Source organism: Gadus morhua, chromosome 17, assembly GCF_902167405.1.
Source record: "Gadus morhua chromosome 17, gadMor3.0, whole genome shotgun sequence".
NCBI lineage: Eukaryota > Metazoa > Chordata > Actinopteri > Gadiformes > Gadidae > Gadus > Gadus morhua.
In genome coordinates, this window is record NC_044064.1 from 13,358,330 (window position 1) to 13,379,282 (window position 20,953).

Genomic DNA, 20,953 nt, shown 5'->3' on the forward strand with positions numbered 1-20,953 from the left:
CACACAGGCAAACACAATGAGGGACAGATGGAGAGAGTAAGTGAGAGGCATAGAGACAAGTACACCAATAGAGAGAACAAGAAAGAGGTATTTACAGAGAGAGAGAACGAGAGAGACGCACACACAAACACATTGAGAGAGAGAGAGAGCAAGAGAGAGAGAGAGAGAGAGAGAGAGAGAGAGAGAGAGAGAGAGAGAGAGAGAGAGGGAGAGAGAGAGAGAGAGAGAGAGAGACAGAGACACACACACACACACGCACACACAGAAACACATTTAGAGTGAGAGAGAGAAATTATAAACATACTATTTAATCCGATGGCCCCCCTGGTGTTAGGTTGCTATAGAGCCTAAATTGCATCTCGCGCGCACACGCACGCACACACACACACACACACACACACACACACACACACACACACACACACACACACACACACACACACACACACACACAATGCCCCCCTTTACTAATGTAACCGTAACTTAATAATAAATAATAAATAATGCATATCATAATAATATAAGCTGCTGAAACCGGGAGAAAGACTTCCAGACTTCTTTTATTTATGCTACGGTGTGTGGTATAGTCCTATATGGTATCGTAATGACATTGTCAAAGTGTATGCATTATTTTTTTATAATATTTCATTCAGTATTATATTGTGTAGTATATGGTATAATATTTGGTATATTATGGTCCGTGGTATAAGTCCAAGGGGTCTGTCTCGTGTTTATGAATGGCTCAGGTTATGAATAATTATGAATTAGTCAATTACTGACAAGATTAAATTTGATGGGCTCTATTGTTTTTTTTAAATGTCAAAGTTGATGGCATTCTGAACGAGAAAAGGTCCATTAGGGTTATTAAATTATGATATTAAAGCACTGGCTTTGTTTTTTTGTCCAGCCTTCATAGGCGTGAGGGCACATTTATTGGCTTGGAAAAATATCAAATTATCCACTCTAAAATGCACCCTATCCCAAACCAATGAAAATTAAATGTCGCATCCAACAATAAACCCTGAAGGATAATTAACAAATATCCCATGGCAATAGGGGTCAGTTCCAAGGCCACAAAATAATGTCACGTTAAGCAAATAAGCAAAGCCCCCTTTTGATTGGACATCTAGGCTGTTTTCTTCATGGTGTCTGGATAATATTATACAATTAATGGTAAAACTGAGAGCAGCTTTCATAAAACGTACTAGAATCAGTGTGCATTATGGCCTGGTTTCAGGCTGAAGAAGTGAGGTGAAGGTGAAGTAATTTTCTCTGTGCCCATGCTGAGCAGCAGAGGGCTTCAAACCGTCAACCCACCCTTGAGCAGACTGTCATCATGATCCAACCAACGGTAGCGCTCTGATGAACAGCAACCACGACTGCCATTGAAAGCAAAATGATTTAATCGCATTCAGGCCATTCATACATACTGTATGGCCCTGCCCTCATATTCTGTTTGAGTACTACGGAAGTTCAAGTGCTGGTACATGGATGCTTTCCAATAATCTGTATATATCTCTCCCTGGCTACTAAAACTCCAGATGTTTTGTGATGTTGTGATGATTGCCATTGTACCCACTGTTGCAATTATCATAAACTACAGAAGCTGCTTCTCTCCTCCTGCTTCTCTCCTCCTTCTGCACCCCTCACTGCTCCTCTCCTCTTCAAGGGTACAGTGAACCAGCAATAGGAAGGAGGACATAGCAACCGTTTTTGGAACGCACCCCATGTTTGGGTGTTGACGATTGGGCAAAGAGGAATGAATCAACCAACCGGTCAAACAATCCCTTCTACTGAACTACTCAATCACTCAGGGTTTCTTTCTCTCTCTGTTGAAAAGTACATCCACCTTTAGTTGATTTAAAGAGGCTTTTTATCCAAGGTGACTTACAAGTTAGGTTGAACACATTTAAAACATACCAATGTGAAACGCATCCAGGTTTGAAATGAGATTTATCATGAATTTTCATAGTCACAGATGTCTTGACAGCCAAGACTGGATCTGGAATTGACAACCCTAGAGACGACAGCTCTCCCCGTTCCCAAGTGATCTAATAAACCGCTGAGACACATTGTCTTGTCGCAGCAACCGACGTCTGATAAAGTGCTGACGGGGTCGTTTCTTTGGTGCTCCCAGAATCCATTTCACCACAACATTCACCCTCAATCATACATAAATGACGGACACGGTACCAGGCTTCATCAGCTCTGCATTAGACACGTTGACAATCTAAGCTAATGGCTTTTTGCTTTGTGTGATACTTTCACAATTGTAACTTATACGCACGCACACACACATACACATACACAAATTGCTTTCTGTACGATAGTTCACATTGTGCGCTATAGGACGCTAGCACAGTCTGTCAAATTAATTTACTTTGCTTTAGACTGCACGGCAATTTGACCATTCCTTACTTTATTTAAATTAAACAAGAATCTCTGCTGTAGTAACTGAACTGATTATTTTTTAATAACTTTTTAATAATTTAGGAAATCAAGCAGTTTGTTAGTGAGTTTTTTGGTGAGTGTGAGTGTGTGTGCGTGTGCGTGCGTGTGCGTGTGCGTATGTGTGTTTGTGTGTGTGTGATGAATGAACTACAGTTATATGGGTCTTTAACCTGTCTTAGGTCCGTCTAGATAGGATACTTTTTAACACGGGTATCAGAATTTTCTGAACTTTCTGACTGGCAGTTCTGTCCTAAAGCAGCCATCAGCAGACAGATTATACTTGTCAAAGGTGGGGAGTTGAGTGTGAATACCACAAGATTGCACTTAATCTAGACACAAACACAACCGACATAAGACATAAGCACACACACACACACACACACACACATAAGCACACACACATAAACACCTAGTACTGGCATACACAAACACAAGGGCATGCAAGCATACACAAAGAAACACAAACCCTAACATTCACACACACACACACACACACACACACACACACACACACACACACACACACACACACACACACACACACACACACACACACACACACACACACACACACACACACACACACACACACACAGACTGATACACTGACTCATTCCCTGGCTCAACCTCTTGGTGAGTCTTTGGGTACTTGGGTACTTTAGCAGGTCTTTGGGTACTTTTATTTTAGTATTTTCTATTTCTTTAAGTTTCTCCACATTTTTAAACTACTAATAAACACGCTTCTGGCCCGCACAAAGACTTTTAAACACACTCAACACGAGCAACCCCAATAAAGAGGGAAATAAACTAATACAAAATTAAATATACATATAGAAAGATTGAGGTTTTCTAACATAAATATGAGTTCCCCTAGCCTGCCTATGGTCCCCCAGTGGCTAAAACTTGCGTTCGGTGTAAAACGAGCACTATAGGTGTTCTGCTCGCCTTTGAAAAAACGGAGGCTCAAGCGCACTGATTTGGAATGTGATCCCATAGGTCGTCATAAAGGATCTAAGCTCCTCCCCTTTCTCTGCCTTGCCCGCCCAGAGAATTTGGCCCGCCAATGAGACATGACCGAGCGAGCGCCACATGTGTGTGTGTGTGATTACACACACTGTAACGCAAGTGTTTGCTGTTGGTGTTATGGCGCATAACACGTTGGTTATTTGACGTATCTTGTACTTCCACAGCGAGACTGTAGTTGGGGTTATCTCAGCCATGGTTGAGAAGGAATTGGGGGAAAGGAACTTTGGCTTTGCCTCCCTGAAGTACATGATCTGCGACATGCTGCCTGCCGCCGGTTGCCGCGAGGCACCACCGCCGCGAAGCACCACTGCCCGGCAGCGGGCAGCCGGCAGCAGGCAGCGCGCGGTTCAGTCTACTTCAGATTGATGTGGAAGTGGAAGAACCAGAGACGTCGGAGAACCCGACGAAGTCGTTTGTGATTCATAAAACCGTCTGGAGGCGCGCACAGCTTTTGGCCGTGATAATATGTATTATATGATATAGATATCTATGTAATATATGATATTATTAAGATATAGAGCTCCAGGACTGTAACGCAAGTGTTGTACACTTCCTTGCTATTTGGATAACCGTTCTGCTGTTGGTATTATGGTTATGGCGCGTAACACGTCGGACTCTGGTCTCTGGTCTCTGGTACTCATTTGCATTAAAGATACAGACACCGAAACGGCACATTTAGGGAAAGCTCAATGTGCGACTGGCTCGTAGTGGCAGTAATTCTGCACCTCGGCTGAATTTCGGGAACGTCTTCAAATACTGTGTTTGGGGCCCACTTATATCCATATTAAAGCATCCATAAAGTAGCATGCCATGGGACCTTTAAATAAGAGCAAATTGGCCTGCTTCCTTTCCCTAAACCAAGTCCGCTGTGTGAAACATCTGGGGGTGCATGCCCCCCCCCCCCCCCCCCCCCCCCCCACACACACACCTCTCCCGACAGACCTCACTATTTTTCAAACTCTACGGTTACGGCCCAGAACCATCTGGAAACTGAGCTACACTTCCTAATTTCCGGCAAGTCATACCAAGTCATGAGGAATACACACTTCCAACGTATTACACATGCAAGCCCTTTGAAAACACCCCAGATGCAAGCAAACTTTCACATCTGTTTGGGGAAACACAACAATGTGCGATCACAGCAGCACAATTCATGACCTGTTGTCATGACCTCTTTCACACACTATCACACTATCTCGCACACATTCACACACACTCTCTCACATTCAACATCATACTCTCACTCCCACACCATCAAACTCTCTCACAAACATCATCATACTCTCTCATACACACTATCATACTCACTCTCTCACGCACACTATCATACTCCCTCGCTCATACACACTATCATACTCACTCTCTCACACACACTATCATACTCACTCTCTCACACACACTATCATACTCACTCTCTCACACACACTATCATACTCACTCTCTCACACACACTATCATACTCACTCTCTCACACACACCATCATAGTCTCTCTCACACACCATCATACTCTCCCTCACACACCATCATAGTCTCTCTCACACACCATCATACCCTCCCTCACACACCATCATAGTCTCTCTCACACACCATCATACTCTCTCTCACACACCATCATACTCTCTGACACACACACCATCATACTCTCTGACACACACACCATCATAGTCTCTCTCACACACCATCATACTCTCTCTCATAAGGCCTTTTTAAACTGCCTAGCCGGTACTGTCGCAGCATGGTACACACTGCAATTTCACTGTCTTGCCTGTGTAAAACTGAGGGGGTATATTCCGCTCTCGTCCAGGACCAGGCCTTCCAGGTTCATTGGAGTACGCGGGGCTACGCACGGAGACTTCATTAGAATAATTTGCATTATTTTTTTTAAGCCATTCGCATGCAAAAATAAGTAGACGACATCTGAGTGTAGGCTGCAAAACGCGATTAACTATTTACAAGTGCAAAAACGCCAACGTATTCTTTATTTTGGCGGCCACAAGTTTTTTAGCCCAACGTAAGTCTCGTAAGGGAAGTTCACCCGCTGGTTTCTTGTAGATCGCACCATCTTTGTTAAATGTGACTGCCTCACCTTCTCTCTATTATGGTCGTGGATTTCACGTCTTTCTAGTTAGAACTACTCATGTTGATATCGCTGCGTTGTCTCTCTGTTGTAAAGACAACGCAGCGACACCTCTGTCCCGCCCCTGGATCCGCGATGCCGTCTAATCACATTTGCATGAAAATGTAACCCCGAATGTGTGTAGGGACCAAGAGGGTAAATAGGGGTGTGAAATTAAGCTGGTAAATGACCTCGGTTGGTGGAAACATGTGGACCATGCTGGGAAAAGGCAGGGTATAAGAAGGGCATATTTAGCAGTGTGAAAAACGACTAAATTCTCGCACACACCATCATACTCTCTCACACACACCGTGATATTCTCTCACACACACTATTAAACTCTCTCACAAACACTATCATACCCTCTCACACACACTCTTATACCCTCATACAGAGAATAATTCAATAGAATTCCATTAATTTGTGCTTCAGGCATGACATTTTTATTAAAGCTATACTGTACGATGTGAGAGAGCTAGCATGATTTGAAATTAGCTTCTCTTCGGAGTTCCGTTTAACTCCTCCCCCACCCTTCAGGACTCCCTGCCCCCACCCCTCGACACAGAGCCGTGCACGAGCGCTAATGCTGCTTACGGCTTACTTCAACGGCAACCATTGCGTCACTTTTCAGGCCATTCAACTGAAAAGCGAATCCAATATTTATTCTCGTTTTTCCTCGAGCATTCTCCAACTTTTTTTTTGTTGCTGCCTTTTCATTTTCTGTCTTTCTTTTTCTTGCCTTTTTAAAAGGATGAACCGGGGCAAGTAACGGTGGGAGTGGTAACTTCTGTTTTTTTTCTTCCATCATGTTAACGTTGTAGGCTCACTAGGTCTAGTCCACTGTCATGAACTACTATGATAACACCGCTTTCTTTGCCCTCCGTGAACGCGCTCAGGCCGGCTCAGGCTCGTACACAGAGGGGAGAGAATGCGCAGGCTTGTGATTGGTTCTTTAGATTCGGGTACAATGTCTCCGATTGGTAAGCATTTTAACAGGTTTATAGCAGATACAGAATTCGTTTTTTTTTCGCTTCTTTTTCATTGCCCATAAGTTATTTATTGCTGTCAGGATGTAAAAAACAATTTCAACAACATATTAAATAGTGCATATCACTGAAAATCGTACAATATGCCTTTAAATAAACATGTTCATACAAATTGAAAAATATCACGCCAGATTAGTTTTCCCAATATTAAATTTTCTTATTGGGTTCTAATATTCAAAATTGCTACGAGTATTTTACGTAATCATACAAATATGTATATTTCTTATATTAATATTCACACAAACATATTTATTTCACATAGGGGAACGGGAAGTATCAGAAACTTGTATTTAGCAAAGACTACTGGTGACTTCCCAGTATACCTTGGCTCACATGGGATTCCATATAGTGTGAGAGGGAGAGAGATTATTATAATGTATTATATAAGAAATATTACCACGTTTAAAACAAAAAGTGGTTTGGGTTCAAGTCCTCCCTAATGAAACCTTCCTGGAGGGCTTCCTACCTGGTCTTGCATAATTTAGTGTATTTTAATGATGTGGTTTAGTATCCTAGCAGCTGACCAAGGGCCTACTCCCAGTCGAGACACCCCAGGGATGAAGCCTCTTCTGTGGAGTACTTCTCAAGGTTCCCCCCCTCCGCCCCCACATCTCCCGCTGGGGCGTTCAAACCGCAGTTCAACCTTTAATTCGGTACGGGGTGGTAAGCTCCACAGGAGGGGCTGCGGCGGGCGAGAAAATACAGATTCAACTTTTGGAGGAACGCAACCCGACGTCACGCTGCGGCGGCCAATCCCGTTAGCCGGCGGTCGGACCGGAAGAGGCCCACGGGAAGAAAGACCTTGTTTACCGTCTCACGTCAGCAATGTAGCTGCGACGTCTGCATCTGGCCTGCCGTCTGGCATGCTGCAAAATGGCGACACCAACAAGATCCCACGCGTTTGTGTCTATTTTGTTTTAGTTTGTGGGCAGGAAACGTAGGAAATAGGGGCCCGGGTCACAGGTCAAAGTACTTTGTCTCCTCTTTTGTTTGATGGCGGCTGTCCAATTGCTTTTAGGTGCATAACCGCCACCTTTAGGATCAGGGGGGGATGAAGGTTCACAACATGACACCACACAAATGGCCCAATTGGTGCCACATATGGTGACACATCGCCGCTGCAGACAGACAGATCGGTTTGTATTCATTCACAAACCTCCTTGAGTTGGGCTTTTCCTATCATTGTGAAGCAGAATTGTATCGTATTGCGTTGCATGTTGACCCGATAATGGGGAACATGAGCTGCGTCAGGACCGTCGCGAGGCAGGCCTAGTCCAGGAGGTACGTTTTTAGCGCGTGAAATGCCAGATTTTCCACCTTGTGGAGCTAGAAAGGTTATCTTGCTTCTCGAATGTCTTGGACCCACACGGATCAGATTTCCCTCTGGATCCACAGCTGGGACCGCAGCAATTAGCACCCACAAAGCCAGACGGCCACGTTCTCGGCGGCGACATCGGCGCTACATGCTAACGAGCTCTCCCAGCGCTCGCAGAGGAACGGCGAGGTCAGGGCTCTGGGGAGGGGAATTTGGAACCAACGCATTCGCACACTCAAGGCGTAAGCTCACTTGCTTAAAGAGCCAGTGAACCCAAAACCACCTATTTTCGTTTTAAACGTGGTCATTTGTCTTATATAATCGTCAACATCGGAATCGACGCCATTTTTTAGCTGTGGTGTCCGTGAGAAGGTACTGTCAGTGTACGAAGGCTTTTCGTACACTGACAGTATAACACCACGGTGTGTGTGGATGGTGAAACTCCGTCTGAGCAACGATTAAGCGTGCGTGAGGGTCACCTATAGTATAACGGTGGCGTGTGGCGTATTTCATATGCAATGACGCTTATTATAACTCTCATAAAAGTTACACAATGACGGTGCCAGAAGTGTGTCATAAAGTTGCCATGGGTAGCAATAAGGATAACCCCTCTATCCTAAAACTCTAAGGCAAAAACACATATTTCTAAATCACATGTGTTTCGAATTCCATCTGAAACAGTGGGCTCACTGGCTCATTAATCAATTACTAACGCGCACACACACACACACACACACACACACACACGCGCACGCACGCACATACTTAATCAATTACCAACACACACACACAAACACACATTAAGGGGTATACACACACATGCATGCATTAAATGCAAAACTGAACTAGAAGAAAAGAATGTATTGCAATTGTGTCACCGTTTTCTATTGTAATATATTTACATGTAAAGTATGTGTGATATAGATTTTTGTTTACCCGATGTTCTTTCACATTGAATATAGTGTGTTATATTTGCCCAATCTTTTTTTTACCTTCCCCCCTCTGTGTTTATCTTCCCCTTTCTCCATCTCCTGTTCTCTCTGTTATTCTCTGTATTTCCAGCTCCAATTCCAGCCTTCTGAAACTTCCCCCTCGCCTCCCATCCCTTCAACTCTACTTCCTCCTACCCCTCCCCCAGCTGCCATTTCCTCTGATCCTATTTCCTGTTTCTCCCCTAATGACTTCCTCTCTCTCTCCCTTTTCACTTTCTCACTCTCTCTCTCTTACTCCCTCGCTTTCCCGCCAATGCGCTCTCTCCCTCTCAATCGACGCTCAATCTCTCCCAGCGTCATTTTCCTCCTCCTCCTCCTCCTCCTCCTCCCCCTCCTCCTCCTCCTCCTCTTCCTCCTCTTCCTCCTCCTCTTCCTCCTCCCCCTCCTCCCCCTCCTCATCCAATCATCCCTGTGCTGATATTAAAACACCTTCCACTCGGCCGTGCCCAGATCTCCCCATCTCCCACCTGGCCCTGTTTTGTTTTCCCCCTGGATTAAAACACCTCTTCACCGTCCCGCCTCCCGTCCATCTCTCCGTGTCTCTCACTTAAACACCTTCCACCCGTCTCTCCTCCCTCGATCCCGATCATGGCTCCATCCCTCCCTCCCTCCCTCCCTCCCTCCCTCCCTCCCTCCATCCATCCCTCCATCCATCCCTCCATCTTTTTCATCCCGTGCGTGATTAAATCCCCCGAGCCGCGTTTCCTTCCCTCCCTCCTTCAATCGCGCCGTCCGTCCAGCCCTCCTTCCTTAAATCCATCAGCTCCGTGTTTCTCTTCTCCGTCATATCACTAGATTAATACACCTTCCACTCCTCCACCCGGCATCCCTCAATCCTTCGTTTCATTATCCTGTTAGATTAAACCATCCTCCCTCCCTCCCTCCCTCTCCCCCTCCCTCCCTCCCTCTCCCCCTCCCTCCCTCCCTCTCCCCCTCCCTCCCTCCCTCTCCCCCTCTCTCCCTCCCTCTCCCCCTCTCTCCCTCCCTCTCCCCCTCTCTCCCTCCCTCTCCCCCTCCCTCCCTTCACCACTAATTACCCACAATCTCTTTTACCAGCCCCTGTCAGAAAGGTAAACACACATACTCACACACTCACAAACACACACACCCACACACTCACTCAAAAACCGAGTTATTAGTATATGTGATTAGCATTTCACTGTGTAATTACAGTTTCTTGCTATTGCTTACACACTATTTTCATAATTAGGCTGTGTCAAAACTCTACACACAAGCCAGTAAGACACAGCAGTCAAAGATAATACAACACACCCTTCTTTACGACGTCCTCTATACGGACGGTAAGTACGGTTGATCAGAGAGGAAACTCAAAGCTTTGAAACCCCTCACTTAAAAAAAGAAAAGCCTTCAAGCGTATTCACACACCTCCTATGGCCTGGATCCTTAAGTGGCCCATGTCCCTGACAAGGCCCTCCCATGCCCTGGATCCTTAGGGAGGTTCCTAATTGGGTAATGCATACCATGTCGGGAAATGTATTATCCAAAAGGCATTACAATAGTGTCCATACATTTCTCAGCATTGCTGGTCCCGGGGGGAGTTGATCCCCTGACATTGGCAGAGTTAATGCCTCGCTCTACCAGTAGAGCGAGGCTCATTTAGACAGGTCAGGAGGTCGGGTTAAATTCTCCAATTGACCTTCTAACCTGTAGCGATCCGTGAGCAAGATGCCCCTTAACCCCTTAACCTGCTCCTCAACGGCATGTGCCTGAATTCACCGTGAGGCCCTCTGGATAAAGTGTCTGCTTAATACACTGCTTCTTACCTTGCTTCTTACTCGCTACGGGAGAGCTTTTACCTCGTACCTCCTCCCAAGCAATCATCTGTGCAGAGCCACTGAGATCCGGGCACTGAACCCAGCAGCCCATAGGTCGACCGGCTGATTCTGGGCTCTTAGTCGGGGCTGTGTGGTGAGGAACGCTTTCCCTTTGTGATCCGGGAGCACACAGACAGACAGACAGAGCGGGGTTGTACGTTCAGCGCTGAGACGCTGGTGTGGTCCCAACTGTCCCCTTCGGTTCTCATCAGAACCTCTGTGTCCGGGTGTTCTCCCAGCGTGCACGCTTGAATCACGTTAGAGAAAGAAGGCTGAAGAACCCCTTGTCAGCGTTTTGCACTAAACCAAGGACATTCTGTGAGCCGGCGAGACAAAAACAGAGAACGTGAGGGAGAAGGGAGAAAGACAGACAAGACGGCCAGACGGAGAAACAAAAAAGGCAGAGAACTTGGTGTTTGACCTCCGGGGAGTGTTCGCCCTTGGTGCTGATCAGTCAGAGATGGAATAAATATTGATCTGCTCTATTGATTACATGAAAGTTTCAGAACAGGTTTTGTGGAGAAGAGAAGCTAAAAAGATCATTGGCTCTTTAATCTTGGAGCCTCATGGGCCTTGTCTCTCCTAGTGCAGAGGAGAGGAGATGAGACGAGAGAGGGAAAGGAGACGAGGAGAGGAGATGAGAGAGGGAGAGGAGAAGAGGAGATGAGATGGAGAGAAAATAGTGGAGAGGCAAAGGAGATGGGAAGATGAGAGGAGGGTAGAAAGAGAGAGAGACCAGAGGGGTTAAAGAAGAGAAAAAGAGACACCAGAGGGGTTAAAGAGAGGAGAGAAAGAGAGAGAGAGACCAGATGGGTTCAACAGAAGAGAGAAAGAGTGAGACACCAGAGGGGTTAAGAAGAGAAAGAGAGAGACCAGAGGGAGTTAAGGAGAGGATATCAATAGAGAGACCAGAGGGTTTAAGGAGAAGATGATAATAAAATGTTTTTTATGTAGTGTAATAGTGGCAATTCAGTATTAGTCCTTGAATAGGATACAGATAGGATCACCTCAAAGCCATAATACAATCTGTGAGTGCGTGTGTGTGTGTGTGTGTGTGTGTGTGTGTGTGTGTGTGTGTGTGTGTGTGTGTGTGTGTGTGTGTGTGTGTGTGTGTGTGTGTGTGTGTGTGTGCGTGCAATATGTGTGCGTGCAATATGTGTGCATGCAATGTGTGTGAATATTGTGACTTGATGGAACATGCAAGCAATCTGGGGCCACACAAGCTATAAAAGATTTAAAACCACAACAAAAGGGCTGTCTTCACAGACGTTACAGTGATTTCCGAGGCTGTCTCTTTCTGACCTGGGTGAGCGTGTTTTGTTTTTCAGAGGTATGTTGTGGAAAATAAACATGTATTCTTTTGCATCAGTAAGTGTCTGTGTATACTGTGTATTTGGGTGGTGTGTGAGTGTGTATGTGTGTGTGTGTGTGCCTGTGTGTGCATGTTGAGTATGTGTGTGGGTGTAGGTCATGTCCATTTGAAGTGAGGTTTCCCGTGTCCTACTTTTCAGGACGTTTACACGGCGACGGGATGTCACGGTGAACACCGCATTGGATGTGTGTGTGTGTGTGCACTGTCTCCGTGTGTGTCTGTGCGTGGGTGTTCTCCCTGCATGTCTTCACACATGTGCATGTGTGAGCGTGTGTGTTCACACTGACGCGCACAGATGAGGAAATCGATGCCAGTATAGTCTGCCCGCTCTTTGGCAGCTCCTATCGCAAGCTGAAGAACGTACAGGAGCGCAACACAGAATGGATTTAGAATCCAGAACATTCTATGGAATCCAATGCAGCCAATAGGGTTTGACAAAAAGTGAATGGATTCAGAATCCAAACGATCCATTGATTCCGTCGAATTGCGTTTATTATACTATCAGTTTGCGACATTTAAGCTACTGATGAATGACTGCAAACAAAACTCGACAGTGAGAAAAGATTAGTTTGTCTTTTAGAGATCCCTATTGCAGCAATGTCACCCGGTAACGATTCAATGATGTTAAGAAGTCTTCCTGCCCCAACGTTAGTGTGAGCAGTAGCAGATCGATAAGGTATCACCGACGAACATGCCCTTGTTTACGTAGGTCCTAGAGCACTTCATGAAAGATACCATCGGAAAGGGTTACCAGGGTGCTCCCTGACAAGAATATGAGTAAAAGACGAAGAGTTGACTTCATCTGCCTAAAGGTGAACGGCAGTAAAGTAAGCGGTGGTGGTTGAGCTTAAGACTGCAGCCTCAGCACCCTGCCCCTGCTCATTTGCTGGTGTGGATCCAACATGCTATGCATTGCTGACCCATATTTCACGATCTGCATATGAAGCTTATCTACACCTTACAGAGAGCCTGTATGTCTGGATGCATTTAATGTGTGTGTGTGTGTGTGCATATGTTAACACACACCAACAGAGAGCCTGTGTGTGTGTGTCTGTGTGTGTGTGTGTGCATGTTTACACGTGGGTGTGCAACACTTTGGCGTGGGTTTGTAGGCATGTGTTTACTGTCCTCTCTCTCTCTCTCTCTGTTTATCATCTGTTGCTTGGTTCTCTGTGTTTCTAATATATTCATGGATATATTTACCTTCATTAGGAAACAATACTAATTAAGTGAACCTCCTCTAAGTTGCCGCAGACATGAGAGATACCAGAGAGGATGTGAGAGTGCATGAGATTCAGCTGCTCTGTACCACATCCACACGTCGACCACTCATGGCCAGAAAGAAAAACAACTCAGATTGTCCTTTCGTCCAAAATAACTATAGGGTTACACATGAAGAACCATACACCGCCGCCCAACGCCAATGCGGACCTCACGTCGTGCTTACACATCTTGCGGTGTGTTTACCGGCATGGGCGGCATGTAGCTCAGGAGGTAGAGCGGGTTGGCTGGTAACCACAAGGGTTGCTAGTCTGAGTGTGGAGGTGTCCTTGAGCGAGACTCCTCACCCTGACTGATCCCGACGAGCTGGCTGTCGCCTTGCGTGGTTGGTACCGCCGTCGGTGGGCATGTGTGCATGAATGGATTAATGTTAGGCAATATTGTCAGCCATTTTGGGTGGCCTCTGGTTACAAAAAAGTGTCAGATAATATACCATATTTGTCATTACAGATAGGGTTAGGGGTTATTAATGAATGAATCTAATCACCAGCTTCCCAACAGCTTTCCTGACACTACACACTTCTTCTGTCCAACAGAACCCACCCGAGGTCATGGTATATGGAGTTCTCTTTAGTTTACAAGCAGGGAGATGCGTTTCATTAGTGTAGGAAACATGATCTCTAGAGCTATTACAGCACAGGCAGTGACTTCTGACCCCGGCTAGTCATTTGACATCTGAGATCCAGGAAGTTAACATAATTTAACATTTAAAAGCACCCTTGTGTGTGCCTTCTATCTGTCTCTATCACTCTCTCCATCTGACACTCACATACACACTTTCTCTGTCTCTCTATCTCTCTTGTTAAGCTGTTTCCGGCCCCCCCCCCCCCCCCCCTCATCCATGTCTGTTTTTTATTATCTGTTTGTTCCTTAAATCCCTCCATTATCATCCCTACATCTCTGCTTAACAGAGCCTCAACCGTCTCTATCGCTCTGTTAATCCGTCTTCTATCACTTCATCTCTCCACCCTCCTGTTTCCTCCGCCCGTCTCTCTTTCTTCCCCACCACCCCCCCCCTCTCCCTCTCTCTCTCTCTCTCTCTCTCTCTCTCTCTCTCTCTCTCTCTCCCTTTCTGAGCCGCAGTCAGCACCTTCCAGCAAGACAAACAACAGTTTGTACAAGCAAGGTGGATGGACAGAGTGCAAGCGTAGAGAGGGAGAGAGGGAGAGATAGACAGAGAGAGGGAGTCCTATACACTGGAAAATGAAAGCAGTTAAACCAACAAAGATACACACACACACACACACACACACACACACACACACACACACACACACACACACACACACACACACACACACACACACACACACACACACACACACACACACACACACAGACTGGAGCGCAAGTGATTCTTCTGCAAAACAATGTCTATGTAATTGGCACAAATAACTACATGCAAAGACATAGTCAAACACACATACACACACACAAACACACATACACACACACACACACACACATGTAAAAATAAGCCGTAACGTAAACACAGAAAATGTAAACACACATAAACGCATATACAAACAATCATAGGCACAATAAAACAGACAAACAAACACCCATGCACACATACGGGCACAAAGGAAGACACACATGCATACAATATACATACGCTACACACAGGAAACACAATTTCATTTATGCATACTGTTATATATAAACACAAACATGAACATATATATTGGTACATCAATGTCACACCTGAACGTGTAAACACATATTCCTTCATCCAAACCTCAAAGCAGACCCATAAATGTACACACACACACACCCACACACACACGGCACATGCACACCCACACAGACACAGAATTGGGATGAAAGGTAGGTTGCTTCTCCCTGTTGCCATTGAGCAAGGCATCCTTGGCAGGGGCTAGAGCTAGGTAGTTTGTGTTAGCTCTTTCATTGTCACGGCTGAGTTAAATATAGAGCAGGGTCTGGATAATCTGCTTTGGTACTGGCGATGTCACCACCAAGGAGGAAAATAGACTATGTATATATATAGATATATATATAAGATAAGATAAGCCTTTATTGTCATTGTACAGTCGCCTATACAACGAAATTGGTAGTGCCAACTGAAGGTGCATTACACATACAAAAAAACAAAACAAGCAATCTAAGTAAAAAATGTAAAAAACAAGGCCGAATAACAGAAAAACATTTGGAACAAGACAAGGACAGGCGAGGTGAATAATAAACATAAAATATAAAAGGCCGTAAGCATATTGCACTTTATAGAAAGTGAGGTATATGTGTGTCTGTTGAATGTTTTAAGAGTGTTAAGTGTCCTGCCTAAGGAAAGAAGCTGTTGTTCAGTCTGTTGGTTCTGCTCTTCAGGCTCCTGTACCTCCTACCAGAGGGCAGTAAGCTGAGCAGGTGGTGGCCGGGATGGAGGTGGTCACGGATGATCCTTCTTGTTCTTGAGATGCATCGAGAGCTGCCGATGTCATCCAACGAGGGCAAGGGAGAGCCAATCGTTTTTTCAGCTGACCTTATCACCCTCTGCAGCCTTTTTCTGTCAGCCACTGTGCAGCCAGCATACCACACAGTGATGGAGAAGGCCAGCACACTCTCGATGGTGGAGTGGTAAAAGGTCACCAGCAGCTTCTCCTCCAGTTTGTTTCTCTTGAGTACCCTCAGGAAGTGGACTCGTTGTTGGGCCTTCTTCACCACCGCTGATGTGTTAGCTGACCAGGATATATCCTCAGAGATGTGAGTTCCCAGGAACTTGAAGGTGGAGACTCTCTCCACACAGTCACCATGTATGTGGAGAGGGACGGGGTCGGCTCGGTGTCTCCTGAAATCCATTTTAACCTCCTTTGTTTTTTTTGTGTTAAGGGTCAGGTTGTTTGCAGCACACCACTCCACCAGTCGCTGCACCTCATCCCTATAGGCCGACTCGTCTCCTCCAGTTATGAGCCCCACCACAGTCGTATCATCCGCGAATTTGACTATTGTGTTGGTGGGGTGGGTGGGAGTACAGTCATGTGTGTAGATGGCATACAGGAGTGGGCTCAGCACGCAGCCTTGTGGAGAACCCGTACTGGGCATGAGGTTGGGGGAGCTATGGAGGCCAATTTTAACAGACTGCGGTCGATTTGTACGAAAGTATTTACAACTGTATGGTAGAATGCATATTAGGTATTGACAGTAGAACAACAGTGAAGAATACGTAAAGAAAATACACTGAAAGTGAACTGAAATAAGTAATATAAAGCTAGTAATGTTAGTAGAAAGATGTCATACACAGAATAAACTATGAGGTATGAATAAGGTATGCAGAATTAAGAGTCTGAATACACAACGGACAAGATGTGTACAGTATGGACAGTAGAATCAACGCTTCACCATGTGAGATACACACAGTATGAACACACAGTACCAAAGTGTGTGGCATGTTTATCAGAATCTGAGGAGAGAGATGAACTTTTCTTCTTTCTTCCTAAAAAGTAAAAGTAGGCAACATCTTCAACCTCTGTCCCCTTGATATGAATGGGGGTGTCGTGGACCACCTTAGGACTGTTTGTGGTGCACAATGAGCTCCTTTGTCTTCTTGCTGTTCAGAGCCATGCTGTTGGCACCACGCCACAAGGGGCTGGACCTCCTCATTGTCATTGATGAGGCCCACCACCGTTGTGTCACAAACTTGATAATGGGTTTAGAACCATGCACCACCAATAGGTGTGCAGTCATAGGTGAAGATGGAGTAGAGAAGAGGACTGAGCAGAGAGCCCTGCGGGACGCCGGTGTTAAAGCTGGGGTCGTCTGGTGAAGAAGTCCGGCTGCAAGGGGAGATGCTCAGTGTTTCCCCTACCATTGTTCAGGCCTGGCGGCCCGCCAGGCCAACGAGCGCCCCCGCCAGGCCAACAACAGGCCAAAAAATGAAAAAATGAAAAAAAAAAAAAATGCGGTGTAGCGCGTGCGCAGATTATGCCCCATCATAACGGACAATCTGAGAGCATTAAGTTATATCATCATTAGCATGGCACTGTCACACTAAATTTGTACCGGCTGCCAAATTTGTACCGGGCGCGTCATCAATACATAATCCATTCCAAACCTGCCCGGCAACAGATGATTAGATGATTAGAACCTTTCGAATGACGTGAAAGGTTCACGAACATTCGCGAACCTTCTATCTAGCGATCCGTTATCTGTATTGTGCTATTTCGTCCTTGACCTGCTTTAAACACTCAGTTTACTTGCTAAATTTGATTAAACAATGAAATACAATACAAATATAAAGTAAAAACAAGTGTTATCTAGTGATCCGTTTTCTGTATTATGTTATTTCGTCTTTGGCAACATGAGCGCAAATGTTTTTTGAAACCCGCTTTAAACACTCAGTTTACTAGTTAAATTTGATTAAAAAATGAAATACAATACAAATATAAAGTAAAAACAAGTGTTATCTAGCGATCCGTTAACTGTACTATGTTATTTCGTCTTTGGCAACATGAGCGCAAATGTTTTTTGAAACCTGCCCGGCAACGGACGACGCGATCATCTGTTGCAGGCAGGTTTGGAATGGATTACATATGGATGACGCGCCCGGTACAAATTTGGCAGCCGGTACAAATTTAGTGTGACAGCACCACCAAAAATTGTATTGTAAATAAAATTAGTTTATTGTTAATAACGTGTTTATTGAATCATTATCAACTTGTGATGGCTAAGCAAGTGTTTTACATGGAAATAACCAACAAATACTCTAGCATCCCGTGAAAAATGTATAACAAATCACACTATCAGCTCTTACCACCGGGCCTAAAAAAGATTCTAGGGGAAACACTGATGCTGATGCCCGGGTCACTGAGTCTGGTGATGCGTTTGGAGGGCATGATGGTTCTGAATGTTGAACTGAAGTGGACGAACAGCATTCTCAAGCAGGAGTTAGTGTTGTCAAGTTGCGAGAGGACCAAAGGGTCGGGCCATGGAGAGAGTGTCCGTTGTCCTCCCGATCTGGCGATAGGCCAAATGGAGTTCTCCAGGGTGGCTGGTAGAGATATATATATTTATACATCTGTCTGCAGTTCAACTGGTTTAATACTTTATCGGGTGCAGCCAGGCCCTCAAGACGGGAGAGCAAGACTTAACCTTGTGTCATCCTATTTAAGGTTAATTTATACTTTAAGGATACCTTTGGGATTTTCCTGCCTGGATCATTCCGATGCGGACAACAATTTCAGAAATTGGTTCAGTTGGGCAAGAACGCTGTAGCAGTAATCCGCAGAAACAGGCTGCAATGTAATCCTTTGGGGCAAAAGCTCCCCATCAGTGTCTCTTCTCTGAAAAAGCTTGTTTTGCCAATGACAGAATTTGTTCTATAATCATGGAGGGGATTTGACGGAGAAATACAACTTGTTTTTTACCTTTTGCTTGACCCCGGTCAGATTGTACGGGTCGAACCCATTCTCACTCAATGAGAACATAGAAATGATGAGAATAGATTGCAATTAAGTCATGTAAAACCACCTCATATCTATCATATACAGATATATCTATGCATACATATATACATATAGAGGCAACATAGCCTAAGAGGCAGTGAGACGTATAGATAGACCCATGATATGAGCCATGTGACAGATATCGTGTGGTAACATGTATGATTGATAAGTGTGATTTATATGCATGGATGCAACATGTCACCTACTCTCATGGGTGCTGCGACATCCCATAAATAATAAGATCCAGAGTGCTGATTATTCAACAGACCTTCCACACAAACACACTCACACAGTGTGTGTCAGTGTGTGTGTGTGTGTGTGTGTTAATTTGTTTGTACATTAATGTTTGTGTGAGTGCGTGTAGGTGTGTTTGTATGTAACAGAGTGTGTGTGTGTAACAGAGTGTGTGTGTGTGTGTGTGTGTGTGTGTGTGTATGTCACCTGCTGTCTGAACCAGTGTCTCCCTGAACTTTACACACTATCTGACAACGCACATACAATGAAGACAAACCGGTGGCTGGCTGTGCGTTTGTGTGTGTGTGTGTTTGTGTGTGTTTTTGAATACTTTAGTGCGGAGAACAAATAGAAAGGGCCATTTAACTGAATAAATTGGGTCTCTTTGATTGCAGGGAGTTAAATTATGCACCCGGCAAAATGGTGATTAATTTGTGATAGTCTGAAAAGAGACAAAGATAACAAGGGGCAGAGAGAGAGATAGAGAGAGAGAGAGAGAGAGAGAGAGAGAGACAGCAAGAGATTGGACTCAGAGAGAGAGGAAATAAAGAGTGAGAGGAGAGAGAGAGAGAGAGAGAGAGAGAGAGAGAGAGAGAGAGAGAGAGAGAGAGAGAGAGAGAGAGAGAGAGAGAGAGAGAGAGAGAGAGAGAGAGAGAGAGAGCGAGAGAGAGAGAGAGAGAGAGGGAAGACAGGGGACAGAGAGAATGACAGTAGTAGACAACATTATTTATCTTATTTTGGTGTCTCACCTTACTTTGACATGCTTTGGTAATGTTAATATCGATTTCCTTAGGTATATAATCATAAGGCTCCTTAAATGGATTTTAATGTCGAGATAAGGAGGGGGGAGGAGAGGAGCCAGAGGGTAAGGATGAGGAAGAAAGAGAATGGAAGTCAAGGACAGAGAGACAGGGGGATGAAGGAGGACGAGGAGGAAGAGGAGGAAGGCTTTTTTTCAGATGTGTCAGGACAGCTGCATTGTTTCCTATGGGGGCTGTTCCAATAAAACTCCACCCCCACACCCACACACACACACACACACACACACACACACACACACACACACTCAGAGAAACCTTGCACGCAGGCACGCACACACAAACACACACAGACACACACCAGGATGGATTAATGTTACCCTGAAGGGGAGTGGAGTCGGTACTCTGTCAGCCCGTAGTACCCGGCCGACCCTGGGGCCCAGCAGGAGCACCCCAGATATAGAGCCTCTCACCGGGGAGTCTTAAGGGCCCGCATGGGGGGGGGGGGGGGGGGGGGCCTGGATGAAAACACTGCCCTGCTTTACTTGACACTGATCTCTGCGGTGACTCTACTGGTTAGAGGTGGGTTGTAATGAAAAGTTTCTAACCTTTGTTGATGTCCTCCGAGTCCTAAAACACGTGTAACACTTAGTAAAGAATACACTTTGTAGAGAGGGAGCTGGGAAAAAAAGGCAGAAAGAGGCACAAGGGACAAAACAGAGAGAGGGGAGGGGGGGAGAGAAAGAGGGAGAGAGGGATCTGGGGATGAGGACAGAAGGTTGAGTAAGGTTAAGAATTTTCATTTAAGTGCATGCACGCATGCACGCACACACACACACACACACACACGCACACGCACACACACACACACACACACACATACACACAAACTGTTTCTACAGGGAAATGACAAGCTGGCTGAACTACACATGTCCTGCAGGGCAAGTTAGGCTAGGATAGGATGGATTAGGCTGGCTTAAGTTACACATGCCCAGTAGGGCATGTAATGGCTAGGACAGGCTTGGTTAGGTTAGGCTCAGTCTCTGAAACCATTGGCTATTTATTGTCTC